The 17,283-nt window shown below is 63.5% G+C and overlaps 2 long non-coding RNA genes across 14 annotated transcripts in view; both read right to left on the reverse strand.

Moving 5' to 3' along the window:
• Positions 1-216: 216 nt before the first annotated feature.
• LOC143394503 (uncharacterized) lies at positions 217-2,343 on the reverse strand. Of its 2 annotated transcripts, none has more exons than XR_013090707.2 (2): positions 2,169-2,343; positions 217-1,061 (listed from the first exon to the last, which is right to left on the reverse strand). It is a non-coding gene; the product is annotated as an uncharacterized LOC143394503 (long non-coding RNA). The 2 variants fall into 2 exon arrangements; XR_013155367.1 differs by having other exon boundaries at positions 1,716-2,343.
• Positions 2,344-15,287: 12,944 nt separating this feature from the next.
• The window catches only part of LOC143395860 (uncharacterized), a 35,447-nt gene continuing 33,451 nt past the window's right edge, over positions 15,288-17,283 (reverse strand). For 11 of the 12 annotated variants that reach the window (XR_013090835.2, XR_013090826.2, XR_013090825.2 and 8 more), the window contains one exon: positions 15,288-17,112. This is a non-coding gene — a long non-coding RNA (uncharacterized LOC143395860). The remainder of the gene's footprint in view (positions 17,113-17,283) is intronic. The other variant, XR_013090834.2, reaches the window with a different exon arrangement.

A 17,283-nucleotide genomic window follows, 5' to 3' on the forward strand; every position in this document is an offset into this window, starting at 1 on the left:
CCACCAGAACTCCCTCCACCGGAACTTTCCCAACCAGCACAAACTCCCCAGGAAATCCCCGAGAGAACTCCAAGTAGGGGTGCCCTAGGCGGAGAGCAGGGGTCTATTTACAATTGAATCAATCCAGCATCATCTTAATGGCTCCCTCTCAACCCTTACTTCTGGCAAAATGCCAGGGGCCATTCCGACTCCGCTGTGGCTCTCAACAGACTTGGGTTTTTTTTTTTTTTAATTTTTTTAACATTTATTTACTTATTTATTTAGGTGTAGATGGACACAACACAATGCCTTTATTCTTATGTGGTGCTGATGGAACCCACTCGTGCCAGGCAGGCGCTCTACTGCTGAGCCACAGTCCCAGCCCCTGCGTGGGTTTTGTTTGTTTGTTTGTTTTGGCACCAGGGGTTGAACTCAGGGACAGTGGACCACTGAGCCACGTCCCCAGCCCTATTTTGTGTTTTACTTAGAGACAGGGTCTCACGAGTTGCTTAGGGCCTTGCTTTTGCTGAGGCTTTGAACTCAGGATCCTCCTGCCTCAGCCTCCGGAGCCGCGGGGTCACCAGGGCGGGTGGCTCCGTTTGTCTTCTAAGACATCTCCTGCACCGTGTGGCGGCAGCGGTGCAGAGCGGGAGGCCAGGACAGAGGCAGGAAGACCAGTTGTCATGGGCCCAGGCAGGTGAGGACCATGGCATCTGCACTGTGCTGGTGGCTGTGAAGGAGGTGACAGGGACGTGGACGTGGGTGTCCAGTGGGCCCTTGGTGTCCACAGGGGGTTGGGTGCCATGGTCCAGGGATGCCAGGTGCCTCATGGACAGTGGGTGGTGTCCACACGGACGCCCACCGCCCCGCTGTCCTGCACACGGTCCCTGGGGAGTCGCGCCTAAGGCAGGGCCAGGGCTGCACGAGCCGGCGCAGGGCCGATTCCTCCCCCAGACGTTTCCACCCGAGGCGGCTGGAATCCACGGTGAGAACCGCGGTGCAGAGGGCAGCTGTCACTCGTCACCCGGCGGCACTCAGGGTGGCACGGAAAGGAGCAGGTGGCACAGGTGTGGAGCGGAGCCCTGCGGGTGGGAAGAGGGCAGGCGGGTCATGGAGGGACGGGCAGGAGGGGGCTCTGTGTGCAGGGAGGGCCTGGGTGGCCCTGGGCGGTGGCCCTGGGCGGTGGCCCTGGGCAGTCCCCGCAGCAGCGAGGTCTCTGGGGGGCCGCAGCCCCAGGCCAGGGCGCAGGCTGAGCGGGGTGAGGTTGGCAGGGACGCAGGGCAGAGGCCTGCGCGGTCCTTTGAGGGGTCTCTTTTTCCTTTGCGGGTGCTGGGACAAACCCTGCCTCGCACAGCCAGCCTGGTGTCTCCCCGGAGGCAGTTAGGGAGGCTGGAAGGTCGAGGCCCATCTCGAGAGGCTGCTCTGGGCTGAAGGAGGCTCTGTGCACCCTCAGGGCACCCGCCCCTGGTGAGCAGGTGCAGTCCCCTCAGGGAGGACCCCTGCCCAACTCCGCCCCAGGCCCAGCCCGCAGCCCTGCCCGCCCCACGCGGCCTCAGGACCCGAGACCGGCCCAGATTCTGGGGGACTTTTGTACCCGGGAGGGCACGACACCTGTGCTCCCTGGATTCCTATCACCAGGGCTGTCCGGAGGCCACTCCCTGGGACCTGGTGACAGAGGTGCGCAGGGTCTGGTGTGGACCTGAGTGGGGGCAGGGCCAGTGCTCTTGGGAGGGGACCTGGGGTCGTGGCTCCTGCTCCTGTCCCCCGTTGGGCCTGAGTTCAAGGGCGGGTCCTTCTGCCACAACCGGCGGTGACCTGGGCAGTCGCCGACTTTCTGGACCTCAGCTTTCCCAGCGGTGGGCAGGGATGACGGTGGGACTGGTGGACGGTGGCTCTCCTGCCTCCTGGGATGGTTGTGGGATGTGACGAGGGCCCGGCACAGGTGACACTCCCACTCAATGTCACCTGTCAGTCATTATTGCCAAGTCATTATTGGTCGTTGGTCACCAGCCGGGAGCCAGCCTAGAGCCGCGGCCCGTTTAAGCTTCCTCCTGGGAGTGAGGGCCGTCACCAACCCGTTGACAGAGGGAGCCCGGCTTGACTGGCAGGTGAGCCCAGGGGGCCAGGGCTGGAGCCAGGCCTGACCTTGACCCCTGTTCCTGTCTTCGCAGCTCGCCCTGTGAACCGACCTCGCTCCAGAACCTGGCACTCGTCCACACCCGTGGGGACCCTGCCTTCTGGGGCCAGCCAGCCCGGGCTGCACCCTGGGCCCGGGGTGTAGGCAGGAGACGGACGGGGCTTGCTCCCCAGAAGCCTGGGGCCTCCCTGGAGTCAGGAGTCCAGCCGGGTACCCGTGTCCCATCAATAAATATGCCCCAGAATAGCTCACTGGCCCAGCCAGGAGGAGGAGCAGGACGTCCTGTTCCCATGGGCTCTGGCCAGGATGACCGTGCACTCGGCCTCCCCTGTCCGAGGCTGCTGGAAGAGGCCAGAGCTCAGCTGCCTGAGGCCCCCTGGGAATGGACCAGGCTCCCAGGCAGCAGCACCCCCCGCCACAGACACGGAAGCTTCCCAGACTCGCTGCTGGCGAGGCCAGACTGTGGATGGACCGGGGCCCACACCTGAGCAGATTTCCAGGGAGGTGAAGAGTGTGGGTTCCAGTCCCGGCTTGGACGGTTCCTGGCTGTGTGACTCTGGGAAAATCACTCCCCTCTCTGAGCCTTGTTTCTCTCATTGGGAAACCGGACAGACATCTCCTAAGGCGGTGGTTGTGGTTGGGTTCACCTCTGCAAGGGACAGTGGGTAGACGTCCACAAGGGACGGTGCGTAGGGTGCAGATGGCTTATTACCTGCTCCCCCACTCCCCGCCCTGTACATCCCAGAAGGGGAGGGGCGAGTGGCTGGGTGACCCCAGGTGGCAACAAGACCCGTCCCCTCTCCCCTGTGAGGCCTGGCACCGTCCTTCGTGTGCACTGGTGGGTCCTCAGGACCCCAGACCCCGACAGGCAGCGTAGGTGCCCACGGCCGACGCACGTGGACGATCTCTTGGCCTTGTCCTCCTCCTGCCCTGGCCACGTGGCACGTCCAGTTCTGAGCCCACGGACTCCCTCTGCCCACAGCTTCCCGGGCTGCCCCCCGCGGGGAGCCCTCGCCTGCCCTGTGCCAGGCCGACGTCCACTCTTCCTTGGGCCTGGCCCGGGGGACTCTCCTCGGGAGCCTCCCTGACCGCCCGCCCCCCCCCCCCCCCCCCGTGTCTGAGATCTGGGGACAGCGGAGGGGTCTTTGTTCCTCTGGAACCTGGTGCCAGGGGGTGAGCGTGGCAGGGAGGGAACCCACGCCCAGGGGTGGGGCCCTGAGGTCGGGGATCACACCTGGGACAGAGAGCGGGGACAGAGGAGGCTGTGTGAGGAGCCTTGGGCCAGATCTGGCCTCGGGGAGGCTCCCTGTCTGATTAGCCGTGGTGACCGCACAGCCCAGAGGTCAGCGCGCGGCCGCTGGGCTCAGTCACACCATCCAACTTGGAGCTTAGCTGCGGTTCTTCCGGGGACATGGGTGACGTCATCCTCTGGGCCTCAGTTTCCCTGTCTGAAAGGCATCGGGGACCGAGAGGCCGCGGTGAGCACCGAGTGACTCCACGGTGCACGTGTGACCCGGGCCAGGGGCTTCGGTGGGGATCGTCGTCATCGTCCTCAGTTGAGGCAGATGGCGCAGGACAGGAGTGAGACGCTCCCGCAGACCCTGGGCGCCTGAGCCCTGAGGCTGAGCTGGGCACTGACCTGCTCTCGGAGCAGCCTCTGGCTGGAAGGAGTCCCTCGTCGCCGCTTTTCCAAGGGCAGCCCAGGCTCAGCAGCAGGCGGAGCCGACAAGGCACTCACCAGCCAGGGGCCGGGCCCAGGGCACCTCCTGTGGGTCTCCTGTCCCTACCACCACAGGCTGCTGGGTGGGGGGTTTAAGGCAACGGGACCCAGTGCCTCCCGCTCTGCAGTCAGGCCCCGTGGCTCTCCCCAGGCTAACGCCCAGGTGTGGGCAGGTGGGGTCCCTCTGGGCCCGGGGAGCGCCTCCCTTTTCCAGATCTGAGTGGCCGGGAGCTCTGGGCTGGCTCCCTGTCGGGCTCCCCGGCCCTGATGACGCGAGGCCCACCAGGTGACCACGCCTCTCCTCCCAGGGTCCTTGACGTAATCACACCCATCGCGTCCCTGACAGTGCAGCGATGTGCCCACAGGCCCTAGGGACCAGGACCCAGCATCTTTAAGGTGCCACTGCTCTGCCTACCACAGACCCACAGCCCAGCTCCAACCTGGACTTCCTGGCTTTCCCTGGCAGTGCCCGGCTGCAGATGGACGAGGAGGGCAGCCTGCTCATGAGGCGCTTTACCTGAGGAGGCCCCAGTGGAGGCCCAGGGCTGGAGGAGGAGGCCGGGTGGAGGCCAGAGGGCCCAGGACGGAGTGGCTGGCTGCCAGAGAAGCCGGCCTGGGCGCTCCGGGCCACAAGGGTCCAGAAGGAGCTGCACTTTCTGGGTTTTCTGTGGCATCTCCACTTTTAAAATGTTGGTAAATGATTCAAAATCATGAGAAGCTCAGAACGCAGGTGCATGGACCGTGTCTGAAGCCAGATGAGGCCTGAGGGCTGCGGGGTTTCATTTGTCACCCCAGCAGGGAGAGAGGAGGTACATGGAAGAGTGACCGGGAGGGGGTCCCTGGGCCTGCCCTGCCAGGCTGGAGAAACCTGGGCAGTGTGTGGCCAAGAAGAGGGGACAGCAGGCTTCCTGTATGAAGGGACAGGGCTGGGCTGGGCTGAGGCCCCAGTTCCAGCTCTGACTCCAAGTAAGCAGAGAGGCTGTGTGGCCTTGGCCTAGTGACCTGGCCTCTCTGTGCCTCCTTTTCTCTCAGGAGAGGCTGACGCCACAGAGTTCCCAGATTCGAATGTTCATTAAACACTTGTTGCTCCACACCCTGTGCTGGCCCTGGGGACTCAGGATGTGCCTGCAGTGGATGTGGATGCGACAAGGGCCTGGAGCTAGGCAGGAAGACCCCTTCGCTCGTCCATTGAGCACCGACTGAATGCCTGTGTGTGGTGTCATCATGGCCCCGTTTACAGGAGGGGGAGCTGAGCCTGACACACAGCCAGGCGGGGGCGGAGCTGGGAGGGAGCCTCTGACCCAGAGAGCCCTGTCCGCCCCTCAGGAGTGGCCCTCAGCTGTTTAGCAGCCCTGGAGGAGCAGAGTGACCAGCAAGGGCCTCCTGGGGGGACATGGGGGAGAAGTATCCCTTTAGGCCGACAGTGTTCCAGTTCGGCCTGGATCTTGAGCTTGGAGTGCCACTGGTGGGGCCTCTGAAGAGGCCAGCCGTCTTTCATCTTCCTGGACTTGAGGCCTGGACTTTCCTGTTTCTGCTCTGAAACTGCCTAGAACGCACCAAGCCGTGTGCAAGCACAGCGTCCAGCTGTGAGCACCTACTGTGTGCCAGGCTCCCGATAGGCCCAGCCTCATTCCACCCCGGCTTTCCTGTGGGGCAGGTGCTGGGGCAGGAACCGAGGCTGCCAGGCTGGATGGGCGACCTCACCTGCCCACGGCCACGTCGGGTGCTTCAGCCACAGCGCTGCCACCTCCTCCTGGCACCTGCACCTGCCGCGGGTCTCCCGACTCCACCAAGGCCTGGCCCTCCTTCTGCCTGATTGTCATTAGGGCAGAAAAGGGGCCGTCCCTGAGGGTGCCACTTTCTCAGAATTGCCCAGTTTGGGGACTCCCTCCTGGGGTCAGGTAACCAGGCTCCCAGGTGAGCCCCTCTTTCTGCCAACCTGGCCATCGCGGGGCCTGGCAGGGATCCAGGCTGGGGAAGGGCTCTCCGCCCCGTCCCTCTGGGGAAGGACTGGCTGCCCAGCCCCAGCCGGGCGCAGGGAGGACTTCGAGGTCTGGATTCCAAGAGCCGGGCCTGGAGGGCGGAGGGCGGAGTCTGAGCCCCAGCGTGCCCCAGGGACCCAGGCTGTTCCTCGCCCGCCCCTCCTCCCGGCGGCAGGCCACGCCCCTCCCCGAGCCACGCCCCTCCCCGAGCCACGCCCCTCCCCCGAGCCACGCCCAGGCCCGCTCTGCGGGCGCGGTGTTCTCATCCACAGCAGCCAACAGCAGGAGTCCAGCTGCCAGGACACCAAGGGGCCGCTGCCAAAAAGTTCAGAGGGTCAAGCCTTGGTGCCCACGGTACCCGGCAGGACACCCGCTCGAGGCTGCAGGGGCAGGTGGGAGGGCGCGGTGGGGACCGCGGCAGACCAGAGAGCCCGGAGTGGCTCCCTGCCCCAGCCCACTGCGGCCTCGAGAAAGGAGGCCCCGGCCACCAGGGACTCAGCGTCCCTCCAGCTCTCTGCACACGCGGCCGAAGCGGCCTGCTTTTATTTCTGCGGGTCGCTCCCTCCCGGGCTCCAAGTCCCACTTCCCCAGCGAAGAGGCCACTGCCCGGGCCTCCCCCTGTCCTTGTCCTTTCCTATCTAACGAGAGCCCCTGGGGCCACTGTTTGAAATCTTCCTGTCCATCGGTTCTCAGTTTGTTTTCATCTCATTCTTTTGGTTTTATTTCAATCTCATTTAAAAAAAACTTTTTTTTTTTTTTTTTTTTGGTTTGTTTTCTTCCCAAGTCTCTCTCTTCTTTTAAAAAGGAGGCAGAATTCCAAGCTGTGGGCTGCAGAGCCCCTTCCCCACGGCTCCGGCTCCGGGGAGTCTGAATACACTGCTGTCCCCCGGGGCCAGGCTGGGAACTTGGGTGCCCACTTCCTGCCCACACCCCAGCAAGCCAGGCTCGGCCCGGGCTTTGACTAGCCGTCCCAGTTCCTAATCACCCAGAAGCCTCGCTTTCTAAGAAGCAAAGAAGATTTTTAAAGTAAGAAAACAGCCCAGCACGGTGGTGCTCATCTGTGATCCCAGCGGCTCAGGAGGCTGAGGCAGGAGGATCCCAAGTTCAAAGCCAGCCTCGGGGATTTAGCAAGGCCCTGAGCAACTCAGTGAGACCCTGTCTCTAAATTAGAAAGAAAAGAAAGGGCTGGGGATGTGGCTCCGTGGTAAAGCGCCCCGGGTGCCATCCCCAGCACCCCAAAAAGAAAGAAAGACAACAGTTAGTGCGTTAAGGAAAGTCCACGAGACCACTGACGCTGGGACCCGGAGCTATGGACCCCACGGAGTTCCCGCTGTCGGGGGGCTTCAGCCCGAGCGGGCACCACAGGCAACAGGGCCATGTCCTTGAAAGACACCAGCGAAGGAGAGATGAGGAGGTGGTGAGGGTGGCAGGCCAGGTGGGCTGGGTGGCCACAGGCAGGGACGCGTGGCTGAGACTGGACAATGAGAAGGACAGGGCCAGAGGACCCCTGCTGTGACCCCAGCACACCAGAAAACCACAGTGACCTTGGGTCATGAGTCCTGCCAAACTTTTCACCTAATGATGTCTCAGACCTGAGTGTTTATTTTTTACTTAATATCTTTTCTGGGGGGTGCCACTGAGCCACACCCCAGCCCTAGTTTGTGTTTTACTTGGAGACAGGGTCTCACTGAGTTGCTTGGCACCTCGCTGAGGCTGAGGCTGGCTTTGAACTCACAGTCCTCCTGCCTTAGCCTCCTGAGGCGCTGGGATATTTAATCTATATTTTTCATGTTTACATTTCCTAAAAACCAGAGGTGACTTGTAGCACTTTGTAAACCGCCTCTGTCCGTACTCAGAGCCTCCGCTGTCCCAGCTGCAAACCAAAGACGGTCCTCACAGCCGCCCTGTGTGACAGTGACTCCCAGGCTGGTGTGAAGATCCACCAAGAGAATGACCCTGGGACACAGCGGTCCGGCGAGCTGTTAGTGGCGTATTTTAATTACCACTTTGTTCTTTTTTTTTTTTTTTTAATCAGCCCCAGTGGGTGGAGATTAAGGTGTCTATTTTGCAGAATTTAAGGCTCCGAGAAGCAAGTGTCAAGGACAGAGCTGTGAGCCCCTGGGGGGGCCCTGGGGGGGGCCCTGGGAGGAGGTGGGGGCCCCTGGGGGGTGCAGGGAGACACCAGGACCAGGCCCCTCCCCGAGAGAGGCCTTGAGGCGGTGAACCAGCCCCTTCTTTCCCTTGTCCCCTCTCTGCCCCCCTGTGCGTTGCGATTTGTTTTGGAGAACGTCAGCCACACTTATCTGAGGCCACAGGTTTTGGGAACCCAAACCACAGACAAAAACATGCCCTGCCATCCTCTGGGGATCAAGCAGTGAGATCAGCTGGGTTTGGCGCTGGGGGTGGCGTGTGGGGACAGCTCTGTTTTGGCAAAGCTAAGAGCGTCAGGTTCAAGGTCTTCTGTGTCTTTGCTGGGACCTGGGCAGGCTCGGCCGCACCTTGCTCCTTGCCAAGGTGCTGAGGCTCCCACCCTCTGCAGTGCGCCCCAGGCAGCAGGCAGCGGGCATGAGGGGGACCTCAGGTGACACAGCCCGCGGCATCACAGCCTCAGATACTGCGGAGAAGGGGGCACCAGGCACCTTCCGTCTTCTTGCCGATTCTGGTTAACCTGAAAATCCTGTTGGGTTTTCCTGTGCTTTCTGAGAACATCACTCAAACTCCTGAACGTCTCTGTGATCTAAGTGTCATGAAGCCTGCAAACCCAGTTTCCTGGTTCCACCCCAGCCCCGTGCACCGGTATCCACAGGCACGCAGGCATAGGGATCTGTCAGGACATGTCCTTGTGTCACTCAAAACCCCCACAGCTCCCATGCAGGGTGGGACCCAGGCCCTTCCAAGTGCCTTTCTGCCTCAGGACCTTGGTATGTGCTGCTCTCACTTCGTTGCTATGCCTTCTGCTCAGGCCAAGTGAGCCCCACTTCACACGGGGGCCCTTCCCAGTCACTGTCCCCTTCCCGGTTATGTTTCTCCTTGGCTCTTTGCTGCTACTTGACGTGTCGGATTTTACTGTTTTGTTGTTGCCATTGAACCCAAGCTCCCAGGGACGCAGTGTGTCTCTGGTACTGGACGCTCCTCGGCCTCCGAGTGAGCACCAGCGTCTGGCTGTGTGAATCAATGAACGCTCCCGCTGAGTCCCTCACCTCAGGAGGCCAGCTCAGCCCTAGGGGGCAGCAAGGATCATGGGGGGTTAAACCTGGAGTTGTCATCGTCTGCTGGCCAGCAGGCCAGGGGCTTCCCCTTGGCTCCGGGACTCTGCCACCACGTCCTCCACACGTGCCCAGGATGGCTGGCAGGTTCCAGGGAGGGACCAGGGGCTGGTGGGGCCCAGCAGAGCTCCCACCAGGCCAGCCCAGCCCAGCAGTCCGCGCTGGAGAGGAAGCGGTCAGCAGCGCTGCCCAGCCTGCAGCCAAGAGAATCGGAGGCCTGGGGCCAACCATCAGGCACATTCTCGTGGCCGGAGGGGTGGAAACGAGGTGGCCGAGGTTGAGAGACAGTCGGGGGACAGAGATGCTGCTGCCCAGAGCCCTGCTGACCCCCCCCCCCCACCAGGCTTCACCCCGGAGGCAGAGCCGCTTTGCTTAAGGGAACTCCTCAGGACAGAGGTCCACACGCAGATGTCGCTAGAGTGGAGAAGAAAGAAAACACACGGGACCCCTGAGCCGCCGAGCCAAGGGCCTGGACCTCTTGGGCTGCCCAGGACCCAGCACCCTCTGTCCTGTGTGCAGCAGTGGAGACAGCCGCAGGCACCCATGTGCTGGACTCCCACGCAGCTGGAGTGGCCACAGGACCCTGTCACGGCCGAGGAAAGTTAAGCCACGCTGCCAGTAGGATCCTGGGATGGCTTTTTGACAAGAGGAAAGCCGTGGGCACCGCTTCCCGTCCCTCTTCCTGCCGGCACCATAGATGAGCCGGCAGGACCAACCAGGGAGCCAGAGCCGCCTGTTCAAGATGGCTGAGCCAAAGCTGGGAGCACCAGAGCCCCGGGGTGCCGGTCCCCATGGCCCTGCTGTCTGTCCCTGGCTCCTAGGGGTAGGGGCACCTGAGCCCTGCACACAGTGACGGGGCCTCTGTGCCTGGCCCTGGCCCTGGGGGACTCAGCTCATGGACTGGGTTTCCACGGGGCTCTTCCAGCTCCTCACACTGGACCCTCCAGTAAGCAGCCGAGTCCCGATGAACTGAGACCCCCGGTCCGGCCCTGAGTGAAACACGGGGGACATTCTTGCTGTTCCCAGAACATGGCAGGCAAGTGGCAGCCAGCCCTGGGCGTCCCTGTGCCAGACCCGGTCCCCGCCTGAGAAGCTGCGCTGGCTCTGACTTGGAGACCGTGGGAAGGCCACGCTGGCCCAGGAGGCCGGAGCTGACCATCTGTGACCCGAGGCCGGGGTTCAGCTGCACTTGAACCCAGCTCTGCCGCCCCTGGCCGTCTCCCCACAGCAGAATGGAGGGGACCAGATCAAAGCTCTCAAGAATCTCATTTCAAAGCCCGGAAAGCCCTTTACGGCTCTGCCCGCACCCGACGTCCACCTGTAAAACGAGATGAAAGGGCAGCGCGGGCGCGGGTCGCCTCCCCCGCAGGCCCTGGCCGCCGCCAAGACCCGGGCCCTGGCCCTTTAAAAGTCTCTGTGTCCCAAGGGGAGACTTGGCCCCCGAAGCATCGCTGGGCAGGATGATGGCCCGGACCTCTCCCCGCCCACCCTCAGCCCCGTGCCAGGGAGGCCTGGGAAGGTGCTCTCGGCCCCCCCCCCGACAGCTCCCGGGCCACGCCCCCGCCCGGCCACGCCCCACCGCCCGGCCACGCCCCCGCCCGGCCACGCCCCGCCGCCCGGCCACGCCCCGCCGCCCGGCCACGCCCTCGTCGCCCGGCCACGCCCTCGCCGCCCAGCCACGCCCTCGCCACCCGGCCAGCGCGCCTGCCCAGTTACCTTGCTCCCTGGCCCCTCTCCACGCACCCAGGGCGCCCAGGATCGAGGCGCTATTTAATCTTAACAGCTAAAAAGTCCCTCTTCTTGGACACGGGGTGCTTCCCGCCCTGCCCTCGGCCAGGGCCAGCTGGCCGAGGCCCTCCAACACCGCCTGTGGCCGCACATGTGGACTTAGACGCGGGGCCTTCCGCCCCCCCTTCCCTCCCCGTTTCTTCTCCTTCTTTTCTGCTTATTGGCGTTTTCCGATTCCGATTCTGTCGACATGTGCGTTTGTGTGATGATTAAAAGGACACGTGGACAGCCGGCCCCAGCTCCAGCCAAGTCAGATAAACAACCCTACGAGTAAGCACGATTCGGAACGGAAGGCCCAGCCTCCGCTGCCGAGGCTGCATTCTGGAGCCTCCTGTGCCTGGCCCCGCTCTGCTGCTGCCGTGCCCCTCGGAGCGTGGGGTCTGGGCGCTCCGTCTGGCTGGGTGACCCCAGCTAACACACCAAGCCCGGCTGGGCCAGGCCCCAGGCTACGGGTGCTGCCAACCACATCTGGGGAGCTCCGTGTTCCCAGGTGAAAAGAAGACCAGAGGAAGCAGCACCTGTCCCGCATCAATGAAGGGATCACATTCATCCAGCCTAGGACCTGGTGCTGAGCCCTCCACCTCCCTGCAGATACCGTTGTACACACAGGGCCACCAGCTCTTCCTTCACAGTCCATCCCTGTCCCTCCAGCCCTCGCAGTGGCTGCTGAGGCCCTCTGTGACCTGCCTTCCCAGCCCGCCCATCCCACACCCTTCTCTGGCCCTCTCAGCTCCTCCCCACCTCAGGGCCTTTGCATGTGCTCTGTCCTGCACTGGGATTCATTTTCGTCCCAGCATGCCCAGGGCTAGGTGGGCCAGGTACCCAGGGTGAGGGGAGCAAGGAGGCCCCCACTCAATGCCAGACGCCTTTGAGCAGGTCTGGGAGCAGGTGCCTCCTGGCATCCCACACACTGGTGGCCTCTGATGCCCCACCTGACTCCAGTCCTGCACGCGCCAGATCCGGTTCCTCTCATTGTTCGGTCTCAGCTTAAATGACCCCAACCTCCACAAGGAGCCTCGCTGACCTCAGACGACAGCATCCCTGACACCTGTGTTTCTTCTGTGTGCCCATCTCTGCCCACTGGGTGACAGGCTCTGCCAGGAGTAGGACCGCCTGCCTCCTTCTCAGAGGTCTCCCCAGCGTGAAGCCAGCCCTTGGGGACGGGAGATGTCCGTGGGGCGAAGAAGGAAGGAATGAAGGACCAAGGAGCCAGTGGGGGCAGAGGCGGGACTGGCCCCAGGTCTCCTGGCTCCCAGCCCTGTCGGCCTGTCCTGATGGGGACCCGCTGCCCAAGGACAGGACTCCCGGGGAAGCTTCTGGGCGGCAGGGGCTTGGCCACAGCCCGGGGTGCAGCCTGGGCGCCCGACCCGCGGCCCCCCTTCCCTGCTCCACATATTATTTTTAGCAGATTCGGGCACGGCCTCTCCTTAGGAAAAGTCCGAGAGCGCAGGGAGGCGGTTTTGGAATCCGGTGGGAAAGTAGGCCAGGCCGGCGCTGGCCGCGCTCCAGGCGATAAGGCCCCAGCGAGGTTAATAACGTGCGGCCGCCACAGAATTCATGACCGAGAGGAAGCAGCAATTAGGGGATTGTGCAACTCGGGACAAGCCTCCCTCGCAGCTCATAAAAGCCAGGAGGAGGAGGCGACGCTGTCACCCCGGGCGCGGGGGCCAGCTCGGGGACTTGGGAGAAAGTCAAGCTCTCTGCTGGGGGTTCGTGCCCCTCTCCCCCATCACCCCTGGCCCCGGGAACCAGGGGCAGAGCGGACCCCTGTGCAGGCCAGCTCTTCTCAGGGCTGGGCCCGGAGCCGCCAAGGAGGCGGGCACTGCTGTGCCGGGAGTGGCCCAGCTGCCCTGTTTCGATGCCGCCTTGTCAACGGAAGAGGCTCTGATCACCAAGTGAACGGGCCACAAACATCCCTACCCGCTGTGACCGTCCCCTCCTGCCCTCCAGTTACTGGGGATTTTCAGTTTCTCCAGTGTTTATTTCTCTACTGCTTGGTGTCCCACGAGCACTGTTTGCTTTTATCATCAGTTAAACAGAAAACCCTAGAGTATTAAGTCTCCCCTTTTCTCTTCTTTGACAAGCTGCGACCTGGAACGCTCTTCCTCTAGATCTCTCCACGGCTCCCCCTCACCTCCTTCAAGTCTTCCCCCAAACCTTGGCGTCCCATTAAGGTCTTGGCTGCCCGCCCTCTGGAGACAGCAACCCCCTCCCCCTTCTCCAGCCACCTTCCCTTCATCTTTATCAACAGCATTCATCGCCAATTAACCCCTGCCATGCGGCTCATTTTAAACTGGTTCCCACCAGGACATCAGGGCCAGCTGCAAAGGGTGTGGTGTCCATCTCGTCCTTGGCTGCAGCCCTAGTGCCGGGCACAGCGTGGGGGGGATGGGCAGACACTGCTGAGGGGGTGAATGGATGCTTCCTACTGGCAGGACTGACCCGAAAGCTGACCCCTAGCTGGTCTGGCTGGGGGCTGCCTTGGAGTGTCCCACGGTCAAGCCCTTGATGCTGCTTGTGGGCTCAGAAATGGGGCAACAGGGCGGGTGGGCAGCCGGGGCTGGCCCAGTGTTCGCAGCTGGCCCTGTTCCCCCTTGCTTGGGGCCCAGTTCGGATGGCAGCCCCCGTGCCTGGCCTTTCTGGAGAGCTCCTGACCACTTCCACTGGGAGTCTGAACGTGGAGACCCCCGGCTGCACCTGTCACGAGCATGCTCAGGCTGGGGGACCAGCGCCACAGTGGCCAGCACGCACCGCCACGCACATCCCTCCCGGCTGTCCCGCTCCAAGAGCTAGCCTGGGCCGCCCAGGCACCCGTGGTCATGCGCACCGTCGGCACAGCATCCAGGGCTTGGCACGTGGGCACTGTGGCAATCTACCCCGGCCATCCACGCCCAGTGCACGGGAGCCGTGCACATCCACGGTCACACACGCACGCCCACTGCAGCCACGCAAACCCCAGCCCTCTCCACGCCGCACTCGGCCGGTCACTCAGAAGCACCGCCACCCGCAGGCAGGTCACGGTGCCCGGCCTGACCCCGCCGCACCCCTGACCTCTCCGCTTCAAGAGCCCCGCGTGGGCCAACCGCACCAGCCAGCGCCCGGCAGCGGCTGCGTGATGCCCACGTCAGTCCTGACTGTGCCGCCTCGGGGCACGTCTGCGGGCTCGTCTGTCCGGGCACCCGCCCACTTCCTCCCCTCCGTGGGCGGGTGGCCTGCTGACATCAGGCGTTTCTGGGCCTGCCTGGCACCCAGTGGAGAGGAAGGAAGCCATCGGCCGACCTGTGGCTGCGCTCCCCAGGTCCCTGCGGCCACATCTGCCTGCCCTTCCCTCACAGGCCACCGCGGCCTGCCACTCAAGAGGGACTGGGCTCTCCAGAGGAGGGCCAGAGCGTCCCCTTCCATCCCTGAAGATAGCAAGGCCCACGCCCATGTCCGTGGAGCACAGCCCCAGGTTGGCCCTGCCCCTGGGTCCCCAGAGCAGCCCCGGGTGGCCTGCTCACGGCCCTCCCCTCTGGCAGGGGAAGACGCGGGTGCAGGGAGGTCCCCCAGGAAGGCTGGCCCCGCCCCCGCCCCTGCTGCTCGGGTGCTGGTTCGTCCTGTTCTGTGAGCCTCCCCACCCAGCCTCCGCTGCTGTCATCTAGGGCCGGTGCTGGCAGAGCTTCAGGAGCCCCTGCGACAGCCCAGGAAACCACCACCCGGGCCACCGCCACCAGGGCCGGGCAGGGAGGGCAGCGCCGGCTTCACCGGGCGCAGGGCGTTTCTGCAGCTGCCAGTGTCCTCCTTCATGTGCCGGGGCCTTGGGTGGGACCCCAGGGGGAAGGGCCTTGGGTTGGCTCTGGGTCCCCAGCGGGGCTGCGTGGGGCTCTTGGTGGCACAGAACCCGGGTTGACAAGAGCAACGAGCCCTTCTTCCTTTTCATAATAAGTGACAGAAAGCCACCGAGGTGCGGATTCCGTCTGATGAGCTTCGACAGATGCCCAGGATCACAGAACAGGACGAGAGCACGCGGAGCCCGAGGCCCCGAGGCCCCAGCAACCAGCCCCCACCCGGCCAGGTGGCCATCGCGGCCGCCGGTCACGTTCCTCCCCGCGGCCAGCTCCCGCGTCTCAGCACAACACCCGCCGGTCCCGCTGCTTGTGCAGAGGCCATCAGGTGCTCCTTGCTGCTGCCCAGTGGGGTCACCGTGAGAACAGCCCGTGGGGGCCATCAGCCCCTGAGTGGCCCTCTGGGCTTCTGGCTGCTGGGAACGTGGGTCAAAGCTGCCCGCTGGGGCTGCAGGGACGCAGGCCCAGGGAAGTGGGCAGGAAGGAGACCACAGAGGCCCTGGCAGCCGCCATGGGGGGAGATGAGGACCCCGAGGCACAGGGGCAGCCCCTGGCCCTGGGCACGTGTGACAGTGGAAAGCTGGCCAGAGCGACAGCAGCAGCAGCAGCCTGCATTTATTAGACACCTACTGAGTTCCTGGCCTGGTTGTAGGCACTCTGCCTGGACCACGCCATCAGTCCTCCCGAAACCCCAGCATCTCCCCTCACAAGTGGGGAATCCGAGGCACGGGTATGCGTCACCCCTCCAGGTCACGTGGCTGGTGGAGGGGAGACCTGGTGTGACTCGGGTATCCACCATCGTCATGTTCCCCAACCACAGGCCGAGCCTGGTTTGGGCCCCAGTGGGGCAGGTCTGGTCGGGCCTGGAGCGGTTTCCGTTTCATGGTCTCCTCCCCACCTGCCGGCTGGCCTGGTCAGTTCAGGACTGCAGGGCCAGGTGCTGGGAGCAGGCAGCAGGGTAGAAGGCCAAGAGCAGGAGTCCAGATTCAGCTCATGAATCCTAGCCAGGATGCGTCCAAGCTGTGTGACTTTGGATCAGTTACTTAACCACTCTGAATGTCCCCTTCCTCACCTGTAAGACCAGAGACAATGACAAGGATGACCTGATGGGGAACAGAGGACTTGGCAGGGAGGACTGGAGGTGACCTTTACCTGCTATGGGCCCTGCCTGGGGCCTCTCATGCTTAATCCAACTTCATAGCACCTTGCAGACAGAGGCCACGAGAGCCCCTTTTACACAAAGAGGCTCTGAATACCGTGTCCACCAAGAACGTCCAGACACTCCGTCCTACTGCACGTCTGCCTAGACCCCGGGCCCCTTCCAGGACCACACAGCCACACCCCGCCAGTGCTCGACCCACAGCTCGCCCCATGCTGCCTCCGCTCCGCTAGCCACCGTCCCACTACCTGAAGGAGTCAGGTCCCACCCCTCCTCTGCTCAGCATCTTCCTGAGGCTCCCAGGTGGCCCAGAAAGACAAGGCCCTGGTTGTCCCCAGGTCTGGGTGGCTGCTGTTCCCACATGCCCTGCCTGTGTGCTGGCTCCCTTCAGGCACGCTAGCCTCCTGCTCCCAGAACACACTGGGCACTCCGCAGCCTCGGGGCCTCAGGGCCTGCTCTCTCCCTCCCTCCCTTCCCAGAGGGAGCCAGTGAGCCCCCTGCCCCAGCTCCTCAGGCCTTTCCCAACTGTGAACGTGTCCGGGGGCCTCCTGGGCCACCCTTGAAGTCAGCAGGCCCTTCATCAGTGCTCCTTGTCCTCGTCTTCCTTCTCTCCAAGTCGCCCAACCTCAGTCAACACACAGCAGTTTGCACTTATTCATATCATCATCGAGACAGTTCTGAGCGTCTCTGCCCTGTGCTCCGCGGCTCGGCTGGCCCGGGTGCCCGAGTGCCTTCCGCACCCTGCCTGCTCCCGAGTGCTGGCCTAATTGACGTCTGTCCAATCAAGACTGGTGACAGGTCTAGCAAGGGGCCGCCCAGGTCACCAGGCTAGGGCACAGCGGGGCGGGGGGGGCTCTGAACCCAGGCTGTGCCCTTAGCCTGCTGGGGCCGGCTCAGGTCAGCACCCCAGGGACCATGGCTGTGTCACAGTCTTAGGGCAACAATCCCATCCCCCCACCCCAGGAGAGCCATTGGCCAGGAGAGAGAGGTCAGGCGGGCTGTGGCCTCCAGCCACCAGGAGGTGACTCATCCTTCCCGTGATGACAGGTGACATTCCTCCTTGTGCCCAGGGGGACTTTGGCCTGAGATAAAGGGAGCTGGCCTCCTGCTTCTGGGAAGAGGAGGACAAACAGGTGGGCGAGGCCGCCTGGCCACTGTCGGGGGTCTGCAGGTCTGGGCTGAGGGTGGTGAGCGGGCAGTCAGTCTGGCTGGTCCACTGTGTCTCCCGCGGGTCAGACTGGGCGAGAGTCCTGGCATCTGGAAAACGGAGCCTTCCCTGAAAAGCCGACTCCCTTCAAGGGTCCCTCCACCTGCCCCCGCGTGGCCCAGAGGAGGGCGGCAGACGCTGATTCGGCCAGGAGAGGCCGGGCCAGGCTCCAGCTATAGTTTGGTTTTCCCAGAGGAAGGCTGAGCTGCAGGAGGGACACT

Source organism: Callospermophilus lateralis, chromosome 3 (assembly GCF_048772815.1).
Source record: "Callospermophilus lateralis isolate mCalLat2 chromosome 3, mCalLat2.hap1, whole genome shotgun sequence".
In the NCBI taxonomy this organism is placed as follows: Eukaryota; Metazoa; Chordata; class Mammalia; order Rodentia; family Sciuridae; genus Callospermophilus; species Callospermophilus lateralis.